The sequence below is a fragment of the Siphateles boraxobius genome, unplaced genomic scaffold, assembly GCF_051911475.1.
Source record: "Siphateles boraxobius isolate OS27281-9 unplaced genomic scaffold, OSU_SipBor_1 75, whole genome shotgun sequence".
NCBI lineage: Eukaryota > Metazoa > Chordata > Actinopteri > Cypriniformes > Leuciscidae > Siphateles > Siphateles boraxobius.
The window spans coordinates 1,635,282-1,662,479 of NW_027509203.1; the positions used below are offsets into that span (position 1 = coordinate 1,635,282).

The 27,198-nt window shown below is 39.0% G+C and overlaps 1 protein-coding gene and 3 long non-coding RNA genes across 4 annotated transcripts in view; 2 read left to right on the forward strand and 2 right to left on the reverse strand.

Moving 5' to 3' along the window:
* LOC143724545 (zinc-binding protein A33-like) overlaps nucleotides 1-27,198 on the forward strand; it is a 145,569-nt gene that overhangs the window by 114,873 nt on the left and 3,498 nt on the right. The gene's annotated exons all lie outside the window — the stretch shown is intronic.
* On the reverse strand, nucleotides 3,205-5,531 carry LOC143724552 (uncharacterized). The gene is made up of 2 exons (XR_013197404.1): nucleotides 5,326-5,531; nucleotides 3,205-3,435 (listed from the first exon to the last, which is right to left on the reverse strand). It is a non-coding gene; the product is annotated as an uncharacterized LOC143724552 (long non-coding RNA).
* Nucleotides 11,370-12,241, forward strand: LOC143724536 (uncharacterized). Its single transcript, XR_013197401.1, has 3 exons — nucleotides 11,370-11,476; nucleotides 11,785-11,851; nucleotides 11,925-12,241. It is a non-coding gene; the product is annotated as an uncharacterized LOC143724536 (long non-coding RNA).
* LOC143724514 (uncharacterized) lies at nucleotides 18,370-18,933 on the reverse strand. The gene is made up of 3 exons (XR_013197397.1): nucleotides 18,893-18,933; nucleotides 18,494-18,560; nucleotides 18,370-18,411 (listed from the first exon to the last, which is right to left on the reverse strand). It is a non-coding gene; the product is annotated as an uncharacterized LOC143724514 (long non-coding RNA).

Genomic DNA, 27,198 nt, shown 5'->3' on the forward strand with positions numbered 1-27,198 from the left:
AATCCACTTTTTTGCCAATTTACTGAATAACCGGAGAGTTTACCAAATGTTCTCAACAGATTTAGTAAGGGTGTAATAGACTGTTCAGGGTTGCTTAGATACAGAATGATGTCATCTGCGTAGAGGGAGATATGATGGTTAATTTGGCCTAAATTCAAGGGCGAAATTAAAGGGTTATTTTCAATTGCAAGAGCGAGAGGTTCGATTGCTATTGCAAAAAGCAAAGGCGAGAGAGGGCAGCCCTGTCGAGTGCCTCTGTGTAATTGGAATTGCGATGACTTCTTAAAATTGGTGAGAACTGAAGCCTAAGGATGGAGGTATAATAACTTCACCCAAGAGGCAAATGCATCACCCATTTCAAGTTCTCTAATCACAGTTAAAATATAATCCCACTCAATTTGGTCAAACGCCTTTTCTGCATCTAAGGCAAGAATTGCAACGCTAGCTTTAGAATCGAATCTATTGTATAAGATATTCATTAAACGCCTGACATTGAAAAAAGAAAAATGGCCAGGAATAAAACCAGATTGGTCGGGGTGGTGGGGGAAGTTTATGTATGGCGGGGAAGTTTATGTATGTCAAAAGAATGATTAAGCATCCTCAACAGCAAAGGAGAGAGCACCTGCGCAAATCTTTTGTAAAATTCGATCCCGAAACCATCTGGGCCAGGCACCTTGCCACTGGGGAAAGATTTAATCGCAGCTAGTATTTCCTCTACCGTTATGTCAGCATTCAAAGCTGCCTGCTCAGAGCAACCCAACTTTGGAAGATGTAATGAATGAAGGAAATCAGCCAAAGCCGAGGGGCCATAACAACCCCTAGATTTGTATAATTTTTCGTAAAATTCTTTAAATGTATCATTGATTTCACCGGGAATTGTTAGAACAACACCATTTTTGTTCTTGATTTTATGAATTGCTCTAGAGGCTTGTAGCCCCCTCAGCTGACGAGAACGCAATTTGTCTGGTTTGTCCCCAAGTTCAAATTGTTTTTGCTTCACTTTCAGCAACATATTATTCACTTGGTTCGAAAGAATCGAGTTATATTCCAATTTAAGTGCAATTTAAGTCCGTTAAGCACTTCTGAGTCTGCTGAATCTCTGTAAGTGTCCTCCAGCCGAGTAAGACGATTATCAATTTCTGAAAGGCGTTTTAACCTTTGCTTTTTTAGACTGGACTCGTAAGAAATAATATGTCCTCTCAAGACAGCCTTTAGGCTTTCCCATAGTGTAGAGTCAGAAACCTCGCCCGTGTCATTACATTTGAGAAACTCCGCTAGCAACTCTGTTAATTGTTCACAGAATGTTACTTCCGAGAGCAGAGTAGGGTTAAAACGCCAGTAATAGCTCTAGCGCCCACCTTTGGTTTAAAGGTTACACTTTACGCTCACACATTTCTAAAGCTATCAGTCGAGGTAAAAGGGCTTTAACTTGTATGCGTGTAGGATTTGGCTACACGCAATCCCTTGTTTACACAAGGGTCTGTGGAGTTAGTGCTGTTATTAAGATTTTCAGAAGTGCCTGCTCTCATTTGTCGTCCTACAGCGTCCTTTGTCATGCGTTGCTAAGAGACCAATGCCAACCAACAACACAAATCAAGCGGAGCAGCGCTCGGTTGTGCTGAAAGTTTGCATTGAGAACTCCAGTTTAGCCACAATGACGTTGCATGCAAGTGATGCATCATGCAACTCTTTCACAAATCAAAACAGCACAGTCCCTTCACAGACAATGGCGAATAACTAGTTAGCTAGGCTAGATTTTACACCACTAATTCGACGCGATTGTTTCATATGAGTGGTTCAGCGGTTTAATATGAATACAATGACGTAACGAATAATAATAAGGCCTTAATCGGTGATTGAGGAACATCGCTCAATCGCCTTCAAAATGGGGATTTCTTCGCCCATAATCAGATTAATTTATTCTGGTACCATTTATATGCGCGGCTAATCTGAGATTTCTTCGTCAGAGAAGGCTGTAGTGGATTTTTCCCTAAACCTAACTGCGTACCTGGAACCTAATTATTTTATTTGAACACTATCACTTTTGATTGATAGTAAGGTCTCTAGTGCTTTTAAATTGAACACCATCACTTGAGATTGGTAGTAAGGTCTCTAGAGCTCTTTTATCTGGGGCACCCAGTTAAATCGCCCAAGCGTCTACTAATCGACACTTAAATCCTATACATCAGCGAGTCTACAAATCGACTACAGCATCCGTTTAAAATCCTATACTCCAGCGACTCTACTAATCGACTACAGCCGAGTTTACATTGTATTAATTCTAACTTACCCTAAACTGTCCTGCTGCGCAGCAGAAATATCAGACAGACTACAACAAATATCCTTTAAATGCTTTAATCACGGCCAGGAGTATTCTCGAGCAGTTCTCAGACAATCTCCCTAGAAGAAGCAAGGCCGGTGGATCTCTGACAAATATTGTCTCTCTTCGAGGAGAGCGGTTCGGTGTGCGCTCCCCGCGGTTCGGGTCCCGCTCTTGCCGAGGCAGAGCGACGACGCGTATCGTGGGGATCGCAGATGGATCTCTCAGCAGGGTTAGAGACGGGCTCTGCCTTATCTCTCCCTTCACCTGTGAGATCCAGTGCCTCAGTCCCGTGTTCGGAAGCACGCGCTGCGGTTTATTCCGCTCGGGCTGAGGCACCAGTTATAAATGAGGTAGATGTGGAGGATTCGCCACCTTACACTCCCGAAAGTGATGAGCTAGTGGAGGTATTAACAAGAGCTGTAGAAAAACTCAGCATTGTATGGCCAGTGACTAGACAGGAGTCTGCTTCTAAATTAAAATTAGATGAGAGATTTTTGCCGTCACGAGTGCAACCTCCACGCCGGTGCTTGCCGTTTTTTCCCGATGAAGGGAAAAACGTGTAATCTATTAACTCATCTGCTTGTCTGGCCGGTCTTCCTTATCTGATGAGACCTGTGAATTTCATGTTAAACAGTAACATTACAATATTTTATACATTTGAAACAGAACCAGTTCTGTTCGATGCGATCCATCATGACATCCTGTAAAAGGAAAAAGTTAAGTATGTGGAGGACAGAGCAAGCTTGCTCTCTGCCTTCCCAAAGTTATACGCTGCGCATATGTGGCATTGTTTCTTTCTGCCATTACAATAACCCATCTCAGGATAGTTAGCCAAAATCATCCATGGCCCTTAATTTATTGGGCCTATTTTCTTCTCCCCCTGTGGGCATATTTTAACCTGTGGTCATATTTGTGGGCCCACTTAATAAATTTAGATATAGCTGTTTTGATTGACATCTTGTCTTTGTGTTTCTCAGAACACCTTATTTCATACATTCACATTCACACACTTTCACATTCACCCCTCTCTGGCCAGAGAATCATACCTTTTTGTCTGTCGTACCAGTTTAAGAACTGAATGGGGAATATATATATATTACGAAGTGGAATACCTCTGTTACGATGGTGGTGAGGTTGAAGCAAGGAGGAAGCAGAGATGAGGCAGGGTCCAAATGCAGCATACACTCTTTATTAAATAAACTCAAAACTAGGCGAAGCCTCGGGCTAGGAACAAGACTCTGGAACAAAACAACAAACCTCAAACTAACTGCATAACTGATCAACACTACAACATCAAGAACTCACACAGACTGAACAAGACACAGGGCTTAAATACATACTGGACTGACAACGAGACAAGGGACACCTGTGAACATTTAAACAATCAACCAATGACACAACAAACAGGGGAACACAAGGCAAGATCACATGACTAGAACATGGGGATCACATGACAGACAAGAACCAGTAACAAGAAACAAAACCCAAACCGTGACATAGCCCCCCCTCTATGGGCGGCTCCCGACGCCCATCAAAACAAAAAACACAAGTTCTGGAGGGTGGTGAGTGGAGGCGGTCTTGGGGGAGGGACGGAGGGCCAGGCTCGCACTGGGACCAGGAACCAGGACACAGGAATGGCGAGCCTGGGCCACGGAGCATGGGTGGACCTGGCTCGTGAGCGACCACGGCGGAGAAGACCCTTCGGGCGGCCACGGCGGAGAAGACCCCTTGGGCGGCCACGGCGTTGAAGACCCTTCGGGTGGCCACTGTGGAGAGGACCCTTCGGCCGGCCATGGCGGAGAAGACCCTTCGGGCGGCCATGGCGGTGCGGCCTTCATAGTCCCATCCAGAGTCCTACAGCCCCCCCCCCCCCCAAACTTTTCTTAGGCGTAGGATCAGCGGGCTCTGGCGCAGGATCAGCGGGCTCTGGCGCAGGATCAGCGGGCTCTGCCGCAGGATCAGCGGGCTCTCCCGCAGGATCGGACGGGACCGGCGCAGGATCGGAGGGGACCAGCCCATCATGGGACTCGGAATTGGGCTCATGGGCCATCATTGATGTGTGTGTAGCCCACACACACAGAATCGCCGCAGACATCACAATCAGCGCTGTATCTTGAGTGGACTCACGTGCGGTGTGCTCAGGCTCTGGCGGGCAGGCGACGGGCTCGGGCTCTGGCTGGACGTGGCTGACGTGAAGCTCTGGCTGGACGTGGCTGACGTGAAGCTCTGGCTGGACGTGGCTGACGTGAAGCTCTGGCTGGACGGTCTCTGGCTGGACGGTCTCTGGCTGGACGGTCTCTGGCTGGACATGGACAGGCTCGGCGGCAGGCTTCACTTGAGATATGGGCGGTTCGGACACAGGCCTCGCTGGAGAACTGGGCGGTCCGCCAGCAGGCTTCTCCACCTCGCCTACTGTGAAGGGAGACCCGCAAAACTCCAGGACAAAGTCTATAAACTGTGCCAGAGTCCAGCAGGGGTCTTCTTCTGGCAAATTCATTTTTATGTCCGGGTCTAGTCCACTCCAGAAATACTCCTTTAGCATGACATCATCACCAGGAACGAGATGACTATAAATAATAAACTCCACATAATCCTCAATGCTGCAATTATATTGTTAGATGGTACACAGCTTTCTCAGCGGGTCCTGGACAATACCTGCTAGATCCATCTGGGTCAGTGGTGCTGCTGGATTCATGTTGGTGAGTTCTTCTGTTACGATGGTGGTGAGGTTGAAGCAAGGAGGAAGCAGAGATGAGGCAGGGTCTGGAGGAACTGCATAACTGATCAACACTAAAACATCAAGAACTCACAAAGACTCAACAAGACACAGGGCTTAAATACATACAGGACTAACAACAAGACAAGGGACACCTGTGAACATTTAAACAATCTACCAATGACACAACAGACAGGGGAACACAAGGCAGATCACATGACTAGAACAGGGGATCACATGACAGACAAGAACCAGGAACAAGAAACAAAACCCAAACCGTGACAACCACCAAATCCGAACGGTAACAACTTTTACGACAGAAGCTACTGAACGTAGACACACTGTGGCATTCCCCTTGCGACAGTGTCTAAACGTTAGAATATCAATTGTCAATTGTCCGATGCAAAATCAAATAGATTAAACACTTTAAAATAATAACCATATAGACCTATATTTGCAGTTGAGAGAGACAATTTTAATTTCTCGAATAAAATTTGTCATTCATTGCACAATTTCAATTTTCAAACTTTTTCATTGTTGCTCATAAGCTATTTAAAAGAAAATTTGGAGATCCTCTCACAATCTCGGATCCATGGACAAAAATAAAAAACATTTCTATCTCGTACCTCAGATGGGACAGCATGTGATTTCAAAAGTTTATAATTAGATTCATTGTTTTTATTGAATCTAGAAAATTACCATTAAATGAAATGGAGTGACCAATATTTTTTCTTTTACCACTATCGGTTAAGTAATAACACTCACTTTCAAATCCAGTGTTTTAACTGATTGGTGAGTCAATCTCTCACTTCTGCTTTTGAACTTCCTGTATTAGGCCTGCTGGACTGGTCCTTATTGAAAGCAGATTCAGAGAGTTAGTTTAAGATATTAAGAATTGCTGTAACCAGTTGATAATCCAAAACAATCAAGTTAATGTAATAATTTACTAAATTTGAAACGTTCTCTGTAGTGATCATTGAAAATGCAGCACCTGGCCCAGTTAGGGGATGGAAGTATTTCTTTTCTGTGTGGATTGTTTTTCAGTTGATTTGTTGGGCTGATACGTTTGATCATCCGGCTTTGATGGCACTCTCGGTCTGGCTTTTGATCCACCCTGGCACAAAATTGCATAATGCATGGCAAAATTGTCTTTAGGAAAGTCTCAAGTGAATTTGTCACCTTTTCACTGCACTGTCCTGAGCTGACCCCTCAGAAGTGTCCACTTCCTCTATCAGGAGCTAGAGAGCTGAGGGCACCACTTCCTCTTTCTCTCTCTGCAGTCATCCAACTTTCCAGGGCCGGTGTCTGAAATTCTGAACACTCAGAGAACTGCAAAACTCAAATTAAACTTACAGTTTATAAACTAAATATCTCATCTGGTTATCAACACAGCAGTTCCTCATTTTATTGAGCAAGCATTTCTTCATTGCAAAGACACAGGAAAAAGCAGGAAAAACTTTTTTTCCTCTTCAAGAAACCAAAATAAAATGACTGTAAGATATATGTTATGTGCTTGTTCAAATCACAATTTATATTTAAATTGGTCACTCAACCTCAATTCTCAAACTATGCATAATGCACAAAAATTATCTTAGTTGAACATAAACCATTGACTCTTAGAATATCTGCAATGGTTAAATGTTTTCCCACACTGTCTCCCAGGGATAACGGGATACAAATTCTAGACACCATCAGATAGAGAGTATAATATTTAAACACGTGCAGTTAATATCTTATTATTTATTTATTACTTTGAACACCTAATTGCTCAGTCTTATATATCTCATTTACATAAATAAATCAAAGTTTAACTCATAAAAGTTTCTTTATGATTAAAAATTTCTTAATTATTTTAGAATGCATATTCTTATTATTATGATTTATAGGCTAATTTTAACAATTTCTGTAATTTTTTAATTGATTTCAAAATGTAACAATTCATAAATCTCATGTTAACCATATTGGTCTAAGTATCTTTTCTTAACTCTTTCAATTGTATCTTTATATTCTCTCAGAACTAGTATATAACCTATAGCAACTGTAAAATGATTGATTGACAGGTGGGCGTGGCTTTCCTTTGATCTTCCCTCGCCCCTTCCGGTCCCTCCCCTTCATGTCCCGCCCCTTGTCCCGCCCCTTCCGGTTCATCCCCTTCCTGTTACCTTTGACCTAGTCCCGCCCCTTCCTGTTACCTTTGACCTAGTCCCGCCCCTTCCTGTTACCTTTGACCTAGTCCCGCCCCTTCCTGTTACCTTTGACCTAGTTCCGCCCCTTCCCGTTACCTTTGACCTAGTTTCCGCCCCTTCCGGTTACAGCTTCTGTCAAAATGCTGGATGATGACCTTTGATCTAGTTCCGCCCCTTGCGGTTACAGCTTCTGTCAAAATGATGGATGTGTGACAGTTAGTTTGATCGTTTGAAGTTCATTTGATTAAGAAAAGGGAGGTATTGGCCCTTGATGTTAACATAAGCTTTGATGTTACAGTTACAAAGTGATGTTACAGTTAGTTTGAGATGTATTGGCTTTGATGGTGACAGTTAGTTTGATTGTTTGAAGTTGGTGTTTTGGTCACCGCCCCTGCATTCCTGAACAGCAGCATGTATAAATGGGTCAGCCGTGAAAGTGATAAGAAAAAATGGTGAAAGTTTGTCTGTTCTGTAAAAGAATATAAAATAAAACCTCACACAAAAAGTTTGAATAAAATGTACAACTATTCACTGAACCAAGCATTTCAGTTTAAATAAAATGGTGAAAGTTTACCTGTCATAAAGTCACAAAAGTATTGCAAACAATCCAATGTATGAATGATATCACATGATATCACATGATATCATATTTTTTTATTTATCAGGGTGCATGTAAAGAACTTTGAAATTTGCGGCTCTCACAAGTTATCTCGCACTTTGTGTGAAATGTTTAATAATTCCTCAAGTAGTATCTGTGAGAAAATCCCCACATAGGCCTATCTGTAGTGAGAGAGCAACAATGAAGACTTTTAGAATCTGTGATGCCTCAGGCTGAGCCCCATTGATAGCCTGCTTATAAGCTCCTTCCGATCACAAGCACAACTTCAGAGAAATACGTTACTTTACAATAATGTTAGCTTCAGGATATAGGGTGACAGAGCAGATGAGCCTCTGTGCACCATGTAATGTTAGTCTGCTAACGCCTTTCCAGAGCCAAAGTTTTGTTCGTACTAAATTTATTTCAAAGCATAATCGTAAAAGTTTAAATATGATCTTTTAAAAATGAAAAGATTGTTAAATTAAATCTTTACAGTTTTAATACATTCATATCTTTTAGAAGATTACTGTAATGATTTTTGTTTAACGGTGACCTAAAGTATAATTGTTATTAATATAGCCATAATGATTTTTGTACTGTAACAGCATATTCTACCCCGTACACCTAAACACGGCCATCACGGAAAACTGTATTTTTACATTGTTTTTTTACATACCGTTCTGCGCTCTCACACACTAAGTTGGTTTCCATAAAATCAAATAAAGTATATAACTCAATGTATAATGACAAACTGTGTTCAAACAATTTAACCTTAGTTTTAGCTAAATTAATATATATAAAAAATAAAAACTCCTTACATTTTCATAGAACTGAAGAAGTAGTAGAAACTAACAATAAAAAAATAAAAAAATATAGTTTAAGATGTCATAAAAAAAAAAACCTCCCAGAACCTTCAGGGATAAACTACAGGGTGAGATGAAGCTTCACACCCTCACAGAGACGAGAGGAGTGACAGGCCAGATGAGCCTCTGGGGTCACAATGCCCCAGCATATGCAAAGTTAGTCTGCTTTCCACTGTTTTATTCATATTAGACTCATTTAAAAGCATAATCTTAAAATGTTTAAATGAGATCTTTTCAAATTAAAAGACCGTTTAAATCAAATCTGTAAAGTTTTATTAAAATCGTATCTTCTATTTATCTTCTACTTCTGTATGATATAAATGATTTTCATAAATTTAACCTAAGGTTTTATTTTGACTAAACATCGTTTGTTCAAAAAATAAAAAATAATTTTTTATAAATCAAGAACTGTGCTTTGGCGTCTTAGATCTTATTTCAAACAGTATTTTTTGTCCATGCGACATGAAACATGTTGTCACAATGATTTTGTTGTTTTAAAAGAAATCCCAGGACTCTACATTGCTCTTATTTAGATTAAGTTGTATCATTTAGAAAATCACCACACATGTTCAGAGACGCGATGTGCCTCTGTGGTCCATGACGCTGCATAAGAAAAAGTTTGTCTTGAGCGAATATTTAATTTTACTCATCTTAATTCAAAGCATGATCTTACTTTTTCTACGGTAGCTATGATCTATTGTACCTATTAGATCATTTTTACTTTTCTTGTATCTCCCAAACTATCCTTATTCATTGTGGAAACACACAGGGTGAACCCCTTTACTGAGAGTGGCTATACTATCGGTTATCTACTCAAAATATATGTAGAATTTTAAAATGTTAGCCTTTGTTGATGCGACAGGCCACATGAACAGACTTTGGGAGAGCCCTTTGACCTCCTCCATTTTGGAGGCTTTTTTGTCAAATACCCTACAACTTAGTCCTTAAGCGGTTATAGTAATTTATTGCCGTGTGTAACCTGAAAAAAACAAGAGGTGATAAAAAAATGTCAATGATGACCTACCGTAGACCTCATGGCTGTGAGGACTCCATACTGAAAGAACATTGTGGACACACAGCTCTGACGTTTTCCAAGAGTATTTTGCCCAGCCTCTTCTGTATAGTATAAATAGCCAAGACAAATCATTTCTGGACCAAAAACTGTTGCACCCTCACTCCTCTTACCACCTCATCAAAAGACATGTCTAAAAGTGAGTATTGTCTCTATAATTCATTTATGCTACGGTGTTTTATTTAAAAAGATTGTTTATACATAAGGAAAAGACGGTATAATTCATTAGTGTTTTAAACGTGCTATTGCTGTTTAGCTTACACTCTAGCATGCTTTGTTGCTCTTACACATTGTTATATGTTCTATATCAAATGTTTTTGGAGTCATATTTTGGCGCCCCCCCTGTAACTAACTTTACTGTAGTTGGCCGCTGCGGAATTTCCATAAAGGACTTTAAAATAAATGTTTTGGTTTTTATTCAGGTTATTCTAACCCTAACCCTAAGTTTTAAATCTTATTTAGATTATTTTAGTCAGACATGGTTATATGTGCATAGGCCTATTTAATTATTTAATCTGTATTTTATTCCTCTTCAGTTACTTACTTTTTAAATTTTGGTAGGCTACTTTTTAATTCTTCTTTTAATTTGTCTTTGATTTTAACTTGTAGCACTTTTTTCATGATAAAATTGTTTAAAATGTAAGCTATAAATATGAATGGCACAATGTGATAAAATATATAAAAGTTAAGTCAAAGCTATTCATATAGCCTAGCGTATTTCACAATACACATTCTCATAATTTAGTTATACATTCTGACGCTGGGACACTGTCAAGCGTCTTCTTTCAGATGGTTCAATATTTATGATATTATGCTCCCTTGAATGGAAAAGAACTGTAAACTTCATCATTGTACTGTAATGCACTGCGTTACTGCCTATAGGATGATTGCATGATTTTTTCCATTTAAAATAACATAGTATTTCCTTCTCTCTCTCTCTCTCTCTCTCTCTCTCTCTCTCTCTCTCTCTCTCTCTCTCTCTCTCTCTCTTTCTCTCTCTAGAGACAGCAAACACTGCTGGACAATCGGGTATCCAAGTAACATGTTAGTGTGGTTTATATTTATTTTTAATGAGAAACATTATAGAGTGCAACAGGCGTTTTCTGGAAGTAAAAACACTTCCGGTAACCAGCGACTGTGAAAAAGGGGGCAGGTACTCTATTGGGTGTATAATGAACAATTGACAGATGAACTGACAGATATTTTATGTAAACAGGCAAAATCTCTTCATCTGATGATGGTCATGTGTTTTCGCCTATCATAACTGGTTTAACTCTTGGCTCCTTTGAGATCAATATGACTTCTGCCAAATCAAATGTGCCGGCAAATTGTAAGTGTAATAAAACAGTTTTGCCTATGTAATGTATTAAATTAATCTTAATTAAGCAGTCCGAGTTAACTATTTGGGACCAATTGTAAATTTACATTCTGATCTAACAGCGTCATGTACAAATTTGTCATGCTCCTGGATTATTTTACTATACTACATTACTATAGCCTTTTATTTACTGCTAATTTTATCAAAGCCACAAATTAACTCAATTCATGGTTGTAATAATAAAATAAATGAACAATTGACAGATGAACTGACAGATATTTTATGTAAACAGGCAAAATCTCTGCATCTGATGGTGGCCATGTGTTTTCGCCTATCGTAACTGGTTCAAGCTCCTTCGAGATTAGCACGACTTCTGCCGAATCAAATGTACCGGCAAATTGTAAGTGTGATACATGAGAAACTATTTTTCTAGTTTTTCTAGACTTTCTAAACTAGTTTTTCGCCAATGTAATGTATAAAATTAATCTTAATTGAGAAGTCGGAGTTAACTATTTGGGACCAATTTTAAGGACAGTTACATTCTGATCTAACAGCGTCATGTAAAAATGTGAAATATTTTTGGTACTATTGGATCAAGTTTTGTAGAATAAGTCATGATGAATTTATCTTATCTGGTGTCATGCTCCTGGATTATTCAGAATTGTAACTATAGCCTTTTATTTACGGCACTTATTTATTTTACTACAGATTTTATCAAAGCCAAATACTGTCCAAAAGGGACGACTGTGAAAGAAGAGAAACAGGTCAATACAAGGTTAGATTCATTCTTTATATTCTTTCCCATTTTCCTTTTCCTGTTTTAATTTCTCAATATTTTATATTCTCAGATCATCAAGGGTTTCTGAAAGCAAACACCAATCAGTTGGTTGAAAATATGAAGAACATTGATCCAATCATTGACGATCTTGACTTGTACAATGAATCAGTTGCAAATGTGCGAGCGAATCCAACACGCCGGATGAAGATGAGGGAACTGCTGGACTGTGTGATGAAGATGAGGGAACTGCTGGACTGTGTGATGAAGATGAGGGAACCGCTTGACTGTGTGATGAAGATGAGGGAACTGCTGGACTGTGTGATGAAGATGAGGGAACCGCTGGACTGTGTGATGAAGATGAGGGAACTGCTGGACTGTGTGATGAAGATGAGGGAACCGCTTGACTGTGTGATGAAGATGAGGGAACCGCTTGACTGTGTGATGAAGATGAGGGAACCGCTTGACTGTGTGATGAAGATGAGGGAACTGCTGGACTGTGTGATGAAGATGAGGGAACCGCTTGACTGTGTGATGAAGATGAGGGAACCGCTTGACTGTGTGATGAAGATGAGGGAACTGCTGGACTGTGTGATGAAGATGAGGGAACCGCTGGACTGTGTGATGAAGATGAGGGAACTGCTGGACTGTGTGATGAAGATGAGGGAACCGCTTGACTGTGTGATGAAGATGAGGGAACCGCTTGACTGTGTGATGAAGATGAGGGAACCGCTTGACTGTGTGATGAAGATGAGGGAACTGCTGGACTGTGTGATGAAGATGAGGGAACCGCTTGACTGTGTGATGAAGATGAGGGAACCGCTTGACTGTGTGATGAAGATGAGGGAACTGCTGGACTGTGTGATGAAGATGAGGGAACCGCTTGACTGTGTGATGAAGATGAGGGAACCGCTTGACTGTGTGATGAAGATGAGGGAACTGCTGGACTGTGTGATGAAGATGAGGGAACCGCTGGACTGTGTGATGAAGATGAGGGAACTGCTGGACTGTGTGATGAAGATGAGGGAACCGCTTGACTGTGTGATGAAGATGAGGGAACCGCTTGACTGTGTGATGAAGATGAGGGAACCGCTTGACTGTGTGATGAAGATGAGGGAACCGCTTGACTGTGTGATGAAGATGAGGGAACCGCTTGACTGTGTGATGAAGATGAGGGAACTGCTGGACTGTGTGATGAAGATGAGGGAACTGCTGGACTGTGTGATGAAGATGAGGGAACCGCTTGACTGTGTGATGAAGATGAGGGAACTGCTGGACTGTGTGATGAAGATGAGGGAACCGCTTGACTGTGTGATGAAGATGAGGGAACCGCTTGACTGTGTGATGAAGATGAGGGAACTGCTGGACTGTGTGATGAAGATGAGGGAACCGCTTGACTGTGTGATGAAGATGAGGGAACCGCTTGACTGTGTGATGAAGATGAGGGAACTGCTGGACTGTGTGATGAAGATGAGGGAACCGCTTGACTGTGTGATGAAGATGAGGGAACCGCTTGACTGTGTGATGAAGATGAGGGAACCGCTTGACTGTGTGATGAAGATGAGGGAACCGCTTGACTGTGTGATGAAGATGAGGGAACCGCTTGACTGTGTGATGAAGATGAGGGAACCGCTTGACTGTGTGATGAAGATGAGGGAACTGCTGGACTGTGTGATGAAGATGAGGGAACTGCTGGACTGTGTGATGAAGATGAGGGAACCGCTTGACTGTGTGATGAAGATGAGGGAACCGCTTGACTGTGTGAATTGTGAAAGCATGGCCAAGGACCTGGTCAACGCTTTGCTCAAGCATGAAGAATATCTCATGAAGAAACTGCAGTAACAACTGTTGTATTGTTTGGCATTATGTATTTTTTAATAATTGATTGGTGATGGAGTTTTAATTTTTGTATTGAGAACCAAGTATATTGTACAAGTGAGAAGAATCCAAACCGGGCACATAATAAACAGTGGCAAAGTTTGTATTTCTTAAAGTTTTTAAGCCTAGATATCTTTAAATACATTTTAATGTTTTTTCATTCTACTCAACCTTATGATTATAATAATCAATTATAATAATCAAACATAATGTTTTTTTTATTTTATTACCATCAAATGAGAAACAACTTAACATCACATCAAGCTTTGTTGACGTAATTTTTACTGCTTCCTAAAGACAACACTTAATTCAATTTCCAGGTTAGTTTTTAACAAATGATTGGTCAATAATTGAACAATTGCATGATACCATCCTCTGTGAACTAAAGCAAATGCACTAACATTAAGAGTCTGTACGGAGTAAAAGGTTTTCTTATTAGATAACATTTGTTAAGGTTGTACCTGTTGACATAAAACGTTAAGTAAAATCCAACACGTGTGAATTGTTCGCCATAGATCCATAACACACATTTAGAAAGTAGATAGGATGGAATTTCTTTTGTGCATACTTTAAGTTAACAATTACCAAAGAATTCTCCCCTGAAGCGTTTATTAAATTGTCTAGAGTGAAATTAAAACATTACCGAATTCACGGGGTGTTTAATAACTTCAATAGTTATTAAGCATCGGCTGATTTAAGTTTTTCATCAAACAATGGTAATTTTCTGATAAATCACTGTGTTTTGTTGTATGTGGATTAACTTCATTTACATAAGTAAATTGAACAAGCATCAAATATTGTTTTGGTCTAATTAACATGAACATATTGAGTTAAGCCAAAACGCAATGGTGTTAAATGAAAAATATTTTTCATAAACTGACCAGTTTATGAAAAATACAGTTATTTTTAAAATGTTGTAAAACAATCCAGGAAGATCATTCATCTATTAATCTGTAAGAATCAAGATACATTTTTTATTTTTTATTTTTTTTTAATTTTTAGTAGCTATCTTAAAAAGATCTTCTCTTTTAAAAGAAGCAACAAATAATTTCATTTCATTTTTTATATCATCTGGACTTAAATAAAACATATCCAAAATAAATGTTTAAAAATTTGATATATTTTGGATTTTATGAGTTGTGTCTCCTGAGATACGTTGCCTGATTAGGGTATAAAAAAGGACCATGTCATTAATCTGTTAACTGTTACTGCCACTGTATGTTTAAAACAACTCATTTGTCTAATCTCGACTCAAATGGATAAAGTAAAATGTTTGAAAGTATTGTGTTGATTTAACTCCATTTACTTAAGTAATTATTTTGGTCTACTTAACTGAAACATGTTCTTTCAACATGACAATATTGAGTTAAGTCAGTTTAACGCAATGCATTGTGTTTAAATGAGAAAGCTAATACAACGGCGGTAAATGAAAAGTATTTTTTAAATAAACTGAACAGTATCGTAAAATAATTTTCAGCTGAATTCTCTCTGGCAGTATATGCATAACTTCTCCATGACTTTACTTCTAAATCAATGAGGCTATAATCCTATGTAGCGGTTTACGACATCATGACGATGACACCCCTATACAACTCCTCCTACTGGGCGGGCTGAGCACTATCAGTTGTCCTGATAAAGTATACACAGAGACCAGCCTCAGTTATCGCACACAACCCCTGGTTCTAGCTCTAATAGTCACTGACTGCTGTGCTACTGCAACATCTCATTGATCAAAAGTCGAAGGAATTGATCAGAAGTTCCTGTTTGTCTGAGCCTGCCACAAACTACACTTTTTTCGACTCACACTTCTAACCCAAAAACTTTGTTAACGCACAAGGCCTGGACGATTGTGCTGCAAGGACTCGCTCAAGAGATTTCTGGAACTAACAGAATCTTTCACCATCGAATAGGGGACCGAAAAATCTGAAAACTTCAGAAATGGCGACGCAAAAGCTGATGGAGAGCGACTCCCCGTCGAGTTCTGGCGATGCGGGACACAAGTATCATCCGGCATGTGAGTGCGCCACGGGAATGGCTGTCGTTTAAGAGATACGGTAGAGTCTATGTTTAAAGATCATTTTAGAGGCCCGATGGTTAGCTTGATGCACAGGATCATCGAGGCTGCGTTTGATGAGAATAACGATTGTGCGAGGGATTCCAAACGTGTGAAAAATCTCAAAAAAGAAATGGATGTCATAAGAGGCTTGGTTGGATCCAGGACCGATGTGACGCCCATGTTTTTAAACGGCAAAGAACCGATCGGCGTAATCCTCAGAAAAGTTCTGGATGTGATGCTTGAATCTCGTTAGGAATTCGAAGTCGACGACCTACTCTGTATGTGTACGTTTGTAACAGATCTCTGTGCGTCACTGTTGTCAAAAAATGCAAAAACAGATGTTGACGAAATAGTTGAAGGCCTCGTCAACTATACCCTAGACAAAGACATGGTAGCGTGCAGAGACTTTCTATTCTGGTTGGATCATAAATAAATGGAGTTAATGTCTACTTTATGTATATGTAAAAGTAATATTATATATTATAAAATAAAAGATTGTACCACTTAACTCATTCTTTGCGACCGTGTCGGAGATTTGGAGTTTCACAATTTTGTAATAAAATGGTATTATAAGTCTTGATTCTTGCGCATTAATAATTTAATGAATAAATACTAGATGAGAATATTTAAGAGATGAAATATTTCAGAGATCCTTGTGCGGTAGGCCTATTCTATATTTGCATAAAGGGTTAAAATATAAAATTTAAGCGCTATTTAAAAATGGTATAGTAAAATAATGTGGTTTAAACCATCATTTTATTAAATCAAGCCAATTCATCTGCATACTGTCGTATATGAACAAAGAGAAGACCTAGAGTTCACTACAGCTAACTGTAGGAAACAGATATCCATGTGGTGAAAGTGTAAAGAAGACACCATACAAAACATTACAATCACACCCGGCAATACGATAAGTGTTGCGATAGTGTTGTTAAAAATGAAACCGTGGTAAACTATTTGAGAACACTAGCACTGGTAAACATGCGGTTCAATAACAATGTACAATATAAACAAGAATCCAACTCTAATGTGACTGAGCTTGTTTCACATATAACTGTTGATAGTTAGGTATTATCGTTAGATAATTTATCAAACAATTGAAACTTGCGCTATGTTAAAACATTTTGATGAGTAGGCCAAAACTGCTTATCACATGTTTTCATAACTTACTGCTTACCGTCTGTTTTCTGGATCAGACCTAAAACTTTTGTGTCAAAGTATCGGTGTAGACGGATTAAAAAATGAATCATCCCGCCATTCACGTAAAAATATAGCCGGTAATTCATTAGCTTACCGTTGTTTAGCCACATACATAAAATAACTGTGTATCTATGACTGTGCTGTGAAATGGGCAATAGCTAGACGAGTTTGAAGTATAATAGTTTTATAGGTAACAGAAAAACAGCAATACTCATCTTTCATGTCGATGTTTCGTAGACTTAGCTGAACGATGTTCTAAAAGAAATATCTCATGTAGAAATATCTGTTCATGTTTTTCATAAATTCCTATATGTTTGACCACGCTCGGAGACTATAGTTTTTGCAAACTGTACAAAAACAAAAAGAAGCAAGATGTAAACGGCCTAATTGACTATATAAAATGTCAATTACAAACATACAAAACTGATCACAAGTAGCTTTTCATATTTGCTTTAAATGGCACATGTTGTATATACTCTTTAGCAAGTTGATCACTAGAATTTACTTTTGTGCAATTTTATCTGCATAGTCAGATGTGATTCTGTTGTAATAGTTTAAGTGTGAAACAGCATACACTTACTTTTTGCGTTAATACTTTGTGTATTTATTATAAACGGTGCTTTTCATTCCCTGTTTTCTTAGTGATTTGGTCTTTTGAATTCATATATAAAGATTATGTTTTAAATTTAGACCATAGTCTTTACAAGAGTGTGAACACACCATTATCTGATTACTTGGGGTCAGAGAACAATTTTTGAACAAAATTTTGTGCTGGATGTAAAAAATAAAGGTATTAGTTAATAACAAAAACTTTAAATCGACATGAAAACCATAATATAAATAAATAAAATATAGTTTGAAAATTACTTCCATAATATTTTCCTTAAGTAAAGCTATGCCCGTATCACCCACCACAAAGTTTTGCATTTGTGGTTTAGACCTCGCAGAGATTACACCAATATTAGGGTTCTCAAACATTGCCTGTTTTTTAAGGAATACAAATTTTGCCATTGTTTATTATGTGCAATATATCATTATATGGCCAGATTGGTTTCTTCTTACTTGTACAATATACTTGGTTCTAAATACAAAAATTAAAACTCCATCACCAATCAATTATTAAAAATTATTTTATTTATTAAAAAACTGTTTAAGTACATAATGCCAAACAATAGGCTACAACACTTGTTATTGCAGTTTCTTCATGAGAGATTCTTCATGCTTGACCAAAGCGTTGACCAGGTCGTTGGCAATGCTTTCACAATTCACATAGTCCAGCGTTTCCCTCATCTTTATCTGGTGTGTTGGATTCACTCACACATTTGTAACTGATTCATTGAGCAATCTAGATTGTCAATTATTGAATCAATGTTCTTCACTTATTCAACCAACTGACTGGTGTTTGCTTTCAGAAACCTTTGATGATCTGAGAATATAAAAATAAAAACAATAACAGGAAAAAGGAAAATTAAGGCAAAATGGGAAAGAATATAAAGATTGAATCTAACCTTGTATTATCCTGTTTCTCTTCTTTCCCAGTATCCCCGTTTGGGCAGTATTTGGCTTTGATCAAATCTGCAGTAAATAAATAAGTTTGATAAGTCTGCAGTAAAATAAAGGGCTGATGAAGGCTGTAGTAATAGTTACAATTCTGAGTCTGAATAATCCAGGAGCATGACACCGCATAAAATAAATTAATATTGGCTTATTCTACAAAACTCGATCCAATAGTACCAAAAACATAAAAAAATTCTGTATTGCAAATGTGCACATGCCAATGTTAGACCAGAATGTGACCTTCCTTAAAATTGGCCCCAAATAGTTAACTACGACTGCTTAATTAAGATTAATTTTATACATTACATAGGCGAAAACTGTTTTAATAGTTTCTCGTGTATTACACTTACAATTTGCCGGCACATTTGATTTGGCAGAAGTCATATTGATCTCGAAGGAGCTTGAACCAGTTATGATCGGTGAAAACACATGGCCATCATCAGATGCAGAGATTTTGCCTGTTTACATTAAATATCTGTCAGTTCATCTGTCAATTTTTTTTATTATTATTGCTGCCATGAAATGAGTTAATTCGTGCCTTTGATAAAATCTGCAGTAAATAAATAAGGTTGATAAGTCTGCAGTAAAATAAATGGCTGATAAAGGCTATGATAATAGTTACTATTCTGAGTCTGAATAATCCAGGAGCATGACAGCACATAAAATTAATTCTACAAAACTCAATCCAATAGTACCAAAAACACAAAACAATTCTGTAGTGCAAATTTGTACATGACACTGTTATACCAGAATGTAACCTTCCTTAAAATTGGTCCCAAATAGTTAACTACGACTGATTAATTAAGAATAATTTTATACATTACATAGGCGAAAACTGTTTTAATAGTTTCTCGTGTATTAATAGTTTCTCTTGTATTACACTTACAATATGCTGGCACATTTGGTTTGGCAGAAGTCATATTGATCTCTAAGGAGCCAAGAGTTAAACCAGTTATGATCGGCAAAAACACATGACCATCATCAGATGAAGAGATTTTGCCTGTTTACATAAAATATCTGTCAGTTCATCAGTCATTATACATAGAGTGCAACAGTGCCCCCCCCCCCCCCCCTTTTTCATTCTTATTTCCCATAGTGATTTTAAAATATATATATATTTATATATAAATATGCATATATAGCTTATACAAACATTTCAGTATTTTGAGAGGGTAGGGAGATTATGTCATTTGCAGTGCTTCATGGGAGTGGGCAGAGCTATTTTGGAGTGTGTTGCTTTTTTTAAAAAAACTATGTTTGACATAATTTTCACTACAGCATCATGGCTCATGGGTAATGTAGTTTTCACCAGGAGTTCAACTGTGAAACACGATTATTTACAAAAAAATAAGCTGAAGGCTTGATCAGAAGCAAATACCATGTATTAACAACCTCTTAGCTCACAGTAGGTTTGTCTTTAAAATTAATTTCCGTTTGGAGAAAGTAAATGTTTTTACTCCCAGAAACCGCCTGTTGCACTCTATAATGTTTTCTCATTAAAAATAAAATATAAACCATACTAACATGTTACTTGGTTACCTGATTGTACTTCAGTGTTTGCTGTCTCTAGAGAGAGAGAGAAAGAAAGACCATGTTATTTTAAATGGCAATGAAAAGCGCTAGCCTACATAAATAGCTTTGACTTGACTTTTATATGTTTTGCTTATCACATTGTGACAGTGTCATTCATATAGCTTACATGTTAAACAATTTATCATGAAAATTGCTAAAAGTTAAAATCAAAGACAGAGTAAAAGAAGATTTAAAAAGTAACCTACCAAAATTTAAAAAGTAAGTAACTGAAGAGGAATAAAATAGGCCTATGCATATATAAGCATGTCTGACTAAAATAATCTCTAAATAAGATTTAAAACTGAATAAATCCAAAACATTTATTTTAAGGTCCTTTATGGAAACCCCGCAGCTTAAATAAACGATGCTGCAGATTTAGTTACATCAGATAAAAAATACAACAGTTAAAATAACATAGCATAATGCTAAAGAAACATTGCTGTAAAACAGTCATGTTAAACTGATACTTTTGTGATATGGTTTAAAAAAAAAACATAGCATAATGAACATAAACAATGTTGTACATTTTTAGAATCATACTTTATGATAAATTAATATAGTAGATACATGTTAATATCTGTATCACATCGATATCATAATACAATGTTCCATTTTTTTTAAAATCATACTTTATGATAAATTAATACAGTAGATACATTTTAATATCTGTATCACATCAATATCATAATACAATGCTCCATATTTTTCAACCCATACTTTGATAAATTAATATAGTAGATACATTTTAATATCTGTATCACCAGTTACAGCAGATAAAAATACTAATAACATAATGTGGATAAAACAAATACGTAGCCTGGGCTACTTAAAACACTAATTAATTATACCATCTTTTCCTTATGTGTAAACAATTTTTCTAATTAAACAGCATTGCGTAATACAGATAAACAGCACCATAGCATAAATGAATTATAGAGAAAGTACTCACTGCATTTTTGATGAGGTGGTCATAGAAGAGAGGGTGCAAAAGTTTTTGGTCCAGACATGGGGTATGGCACACGACCATGTGTCTTGGCTATTTTATAGCCTTTTACAGTAAGAGCCTGTGGAAAACTATGGGAAAACGGCGGAGCTGTGTGTCCACTATATTCTTTCAGTACTCTATGAATGGAACTGTTTAGGTTCAAGGCCAAGTCACATTCCCAGGGGGTTGCCAGACCTTTTGATTACACGAGCGCCATATTTCACTGATAACTGTCACTCCTGAAAATAAGTCTTATGAATTAAAAGTAATTTATTACCGGTGGTACGAAAACAGCGATGATATCACTTATTTGTCACCCACACTGTCCATGCTGGCAGGCACTACCTGTATGATTTTTTTTTTTTCTTCAACCCTGGTGAAAATGTAAGATGATTTTATTTTTATCTAAATCTAACATAATTGGTACAGTAAATTTGTAAAATATTTATTTTAAATGAACAGAATGCTTTTCAACTTCAGTAATTTAGTAAGATTTTTTAATGAACGGCATTATTTTCAACTTCAGTAATTTAGTAAGATTTTAAATGAACAACAATTAGTAAACTATTTATTTTATATATGACATATTTTAATTTATACACTTTTAAAGGAACACAATGCTTTTCAATGGGCTCAGGAACGTGTCACAAAAACAGATACCAGGCCAGCCACACGCTGGTGTGACAGAGAGAAAAGACTTCAGGGGAAACACTTGTGGGTTTTTTTCAACCATGGTGAAACAGTAAGATGATTTTATTTTTGTTTAATTTATATACTTTTAATTGAACAGCATGGTTTTTCAACTTGAGTCAGTGTCAAATATTTGTGAATGACTAAATGTAAATTTTATAATCATTTCATTTAAATGAACATAATGCTTTTTCAACTTCTGTGTGAGATAAACTTCCAACGTCCTCAGCAATGCGGAGGGGGGGAAATTCCTGCCTTGACAAAGACACACATACATAGACGCTCGCTCGGTATGGTTTTTGAGGCAGAGTGATATCATTCATACATTTGGATTGTTTGCAATATTTTTGTGGCTCCATTTTATTCAAAATTTTTGTGCGAGATTTTATTTTATATTCTTTTAAAGATCAGATAAACTTTCACCATTTTATTTAAACTGAAATGCTTGGTTCAGTGAATAGTTCTACATTTATTTTACACTTTCTGTGTGAGGTTTTATTTTATATTCTTTTACAGAACAGATAAACTTTCACCATTTTTTCTTATCACTTTCACAGCTGCCCTTGATAAAGCTCAGGGATATTTAGGGGATGCGGTGACCAAAACACCAACTTCAAACAATCAAACTAACTGTCACCATCAAAGCCAATACATCTCAAACTAACTGTCACATCACTTTGTAACTGTAACATCAAAGCTTATGTTAACATCAAAGCCCAATACCTCCCTTTTCTTAATCAAATGAACTTCAAACGATCAAACTAACTGTCACACATCCATCATTTTGACAGAAGCTGTAACCGCCAGGGGCGGAACTAGATCAAAGGTCATCATCCAGCATTTTGACAGAAGCTGTAACCGGCAGGGGCGGAAACTAGGTCAAAGGTAACAGGAAGGGGTGGAACTAGGTCAAAGGTAACAGGAAGGGGCGGAACTAGGTCAAAGGTAACAGGAAGGGGAGGAACCGGAAGGGGCGGGACAGGATGGGGAGGAACCGGAAGGGGCGGGGGAGATCAAAGGAAAGCCACGCCCACCTGTCAATCAATCATTTGACATTTGCTATAGGTTATATACTACTCTCAGAATTAAACTTCTATTCAAACAAAACTTCAAACAAAAAGCAAATTGCAGCATTACAGCATCTCGGGGTATTTTCCCCTCCCTTCTCTGATTTCCAGCATGACAAGTTTCTCTTTGCAGGAAGTTTTATTAATAGCTCTCTGGAAGCAGTCTCAAACACAACAAATAAAATACTCAACAAATACTTTTGGTTGAATTAAACCATAATCATTGCTCATTGTCCTTAATAGACAAGGTAAAAAAAATTTTTCTCTTTCAAAATCCTCAAATCTTTTAAATGTGATCACCAGTTTTCTTCACATTTTACTTAACAGGACAGCCAATTTTAGTTAAACTTTTCAATTATTTTAGAAGCATGTTTAATGAACAGAGGGAACTAGAGGGTGACCGGTACCCCACACTTAAAGGGATAGTTCACCCAAAAATGAAAACTCTGTCAGTAATTGCTCACCCTCAGGTTGTTCAACCCCGTAAGACCTTCGTTCATCTTCGGAACACGAATTAAGATATTTTTGATTAAATCTGAGAGCTGGTCCCTCCTCCATAGGCTTCTTGAGGGATTGAACATGCAGGCCCCGAAAAGTTATTACAGACATCGTTAAAATAGTCCAAGTGACTACAGTGACTCAATCTTAAGTTTATCAAGGGACGAGAATACTTTTTGTGCGCAAAAACAAACAAAAATAACGACTTTATTTCAACTATTCATGTCCTTCTCTGTGGGCGTCAAGTGAGTTCACTAGTGTAAAAGCATAGAGCTTCTGTTGTTGTACGTCACACGCATCACACACATGACCAGCGTCGGCCAATAGTCAGCATACGTGTGACGTAGCTCTACGCTATCACACTACGCAATCACACTACGCTACCTGACTCGAGGCCCACAGAGAAGGAAATGTATAGTTGAAATAAAGTCGTTAGTTTTGTTTGTTTTTGCGCACAAAAAGTATTCTCGTCGCTTGATAAACATAAGATTGAGCCACTGTAGTCACTTGGACTATTTTAACGATGTCTTTAATAACTTTTCGAAGCCGGCAAGTTTCAATCCTTTTGAAGCCTATGGAGGAGTGATCCAGCTCTCAGATTTCATCAAAAATATCTTAATTCGTGTTCCGAATATGAACGAAGGTCTTACGGGTTTGAACAACATGAGGGACAGTAAATACTGACAGAATTTTCATTTTTGGGTGAACTAACCCTTTAACCTGGTTGTTTTGTGGCACTTGAGCGCCACTGCAGACCTGTGTCGTCAGACAGTTGTAGATTTGAAAATCCTGCTTCCCCTATTATTGTTGTTGAATCACAGAAGCTACACCAGTTACTTTTGCCAAGTGATTTCTATCTATTATGTATCATGTGTCAGACAGAGAGAAACACAGGCATATAAGAATAGGGTTACATGAGAGGAGGTCTTCATTCCAGATCTCTCTATTCCCCATTTATCTATCTTCTCATCCCATCATGCTAGCTGTAAATGGTTTCTCTGGATTTCTCCTTCCTCTCACCCCATCATGCCTTTATGTTTCTCTGAGGTGGTACAGTAAGAATTAGCTTATATACATCACAGAGAGACTTACAACTTCCTTGTAAGGTAGAAAAACATATTGCTTATGTTTAAAGATGAAATGTATACCTGCGTATACGCATGGTACAATCCACATTCCACATTAAGAAACTATTTCTCAGTGTATACATTAATGGTATACAAATGTTACATTTGCATCAGTTGAAACATTCCTTTTCTTGCAAAGAGCATACTAACTGTACACATCTGAAGTATAATCATCACTGGAACATCTTTCAGTTTAAAGCCCTGTGCAGATCTCTACAACAGATACCAATCACTTTTCTGGATTGTGGAGTTACCATCTTGCGGATTCACCTTTCTAGACACAAGGACTGTATATACACTGGTGGAGACTAACATTGGGACGCTTATACACCCAAGGATTCTAATGGACTGGTTTAGGGTCTGGTGCGATGGACTCTATGCTTTTAACAGCCTGAGTTCCCTTTCGAGGGAACTCGTGATGCGTCGATGACGCTTTGGGAATGCCTTTGCGTGACTGAGTCTGAAGCACTACGGTCAACTAGTCCAATGGAATGAATGAAGCGTCACGGGCGGGTGACGTCATGACCAGGAAGATATAAAAGCACATCCGATGCAATGCTCGCGTTAGCTTTTGTGCCTCAGCAAAGCGCTCTGTGTCAAAACTGTCTGTTATATTTATTGTTGTCTGTCTCTCATTATATTGTATTATGGCGAAACAACTATTCAAAGCCTGTGCTTCTCCTTGCCCTCGTTATATCACAGGTGGAGATACACATGAGCTTTGTGTAGTTTGTTTGGGAGTGGAGCATGCTATGTCAGCCTTCGAGGGGGCTGACTGTCAGCATTGTGAGCATCTCCCGCTCCGCATGCTCCACTCCCGTCTGTCCACATTTGAAGATGATGGACAGGCTCGCGAACCTCTGGGTTCTGGACCCGCGGCTGCCGAGGCAGCTCGGAGAAGGCTCACTTGGGGTTCCCAAATGGATCTTTCGGCGGGGTTGGGGACGGGCTCTGCCCTATCTCCTCCTTTACCCGAAGGATCCATTGCTCTCTTGCCGGTGTCGGAAGCCCGCGCTGCGGCTTCTTCCGCCCGGGAAGAGAGCCCGTTGCTTCAGTGCTCTAGCTCTGAGGAGGTAGAGTTACTGAGCATCGGTGAGAGTGACACATACACAAATAAAGAAAGTTCAATAAGGGAAGAGGATTCGCCATCCCTCTCCCCAGCACATGAGGAGCTTATTGAGGTGATAACTAGTGCTGTAGATAAGTTGAGTATTGACTGGCCAGCAGAAAAGAGAGATTCTCGTCCTAAAAGCAAATTAGACGAGCGTTTTCTCACTTCTTATGTTTCATCTCAATCACGGGCCCTTCCATTCTTTCCTGATCTACATAGTGAGCTATGTAGATCATGGAATAAACCATATTCGTCACGTCTTTTTAGTCCCCATGTTCAAACGTATTCAAATATAAAGGGGCTGAAAGATTTTGGTTATGGGTCGATGCCCCCAGCGGAACAGACGCTCGCGAGCTATCTGTCTCCTGGGTCAGCATCGTCCCTGAAGGATCCCGTGTTGGCGAATAAACCACTAAAGACCACATCTAATTTAGTGGGTAAGGCTTATACGGCAGCAGGTCAAGCTGGAGCCTGTCTGCACACGATGGCAGTGCTCCAAGCCTATCAGGCAGATCTGCTGGGGGATATAGATAGGAGTGAGGGAGTTAGTCCCGACGAAATTCGAGAACTTCGTCGGGCTACAGATCTTTCTCTCAGAGCAACGAAGGAGACCGCCCGTGCTATTGGGCGGTCTATGGCAGCCCTCGTAGCTACTGAGAGACATCTTTGGTTAAATCTGACAGATATGAAAGATAAAGATCGGGCTTTTCTTTTAGATGACCCTATTTCTCCGTCTGGTCTTTTTGGTGACTCGGTGAATTCGGTTGTTGAAAGATTTCAAGAAAATAAAAAACAATCTGAGGCTTTTAAAAAACTCCTTCCTCGCCGAGTCCATCCCCCTGGGGATGCTGGGCATGAGCACCCCCAGCCAAGCTCCTCGCACCGTGTGCAACAAAAAATAAGTGTTGCGTCTCGTGCTCCCCCGAAAAAATCTTGGGGACCGAGCCAACATTCTCAGCCGAAGTCGGCTAAGTCTAAGCCGGATCTGAGGACCGTACTTATGGCTAGGAAGGCTTCGGCTCAGAAAAGGTCCTGACGCTATGTACGTCAGACCATAAAGGACAGCCCAACCGGGGTGGAGCGGTGTACACCTCAGAATACGGTGCCCGCTCCACTTCGGGGTCCTCATGGGACCGGTCTGCCAACCCCGCCACCCTTGGTGCTTCGGGGCGCAGTGGTATCCAGCGAAAGTTCGGAGCAGTGTCGACTCAACATTGCGTCGGACGTGAGCCCTCTGAGGGGGGTTCAAAAACAGTCAGTTCGGTTGTTTCCTGCCAATATGCTTCAGGTCTCCGAAGTGGCTGTTCCTTTAACACCAGAGGCCAGTCTCGAGAGACTGGTACCCTTAGTAGATTTTCTAACAGAGTGGAAGAATCTGTCGAATATATCTCCTTGGGTTCTGCAGATAATAGAAAAAGGTTACAGAATCCAATTCGGTTCTCCTCCGCATCGTTACAACGGGGTGTTACTCACGGTAGTACATCCCGAGCAGGCTCTGGTAATGGAGCAAGAAGTTCATTCTCTCTTAGCAAAGGGAGCTATAGAACAGGTGTACTCCCCCGACAGAGAATCGCTGTTTTACAGCCGATACTTCATTGTTCCAAAA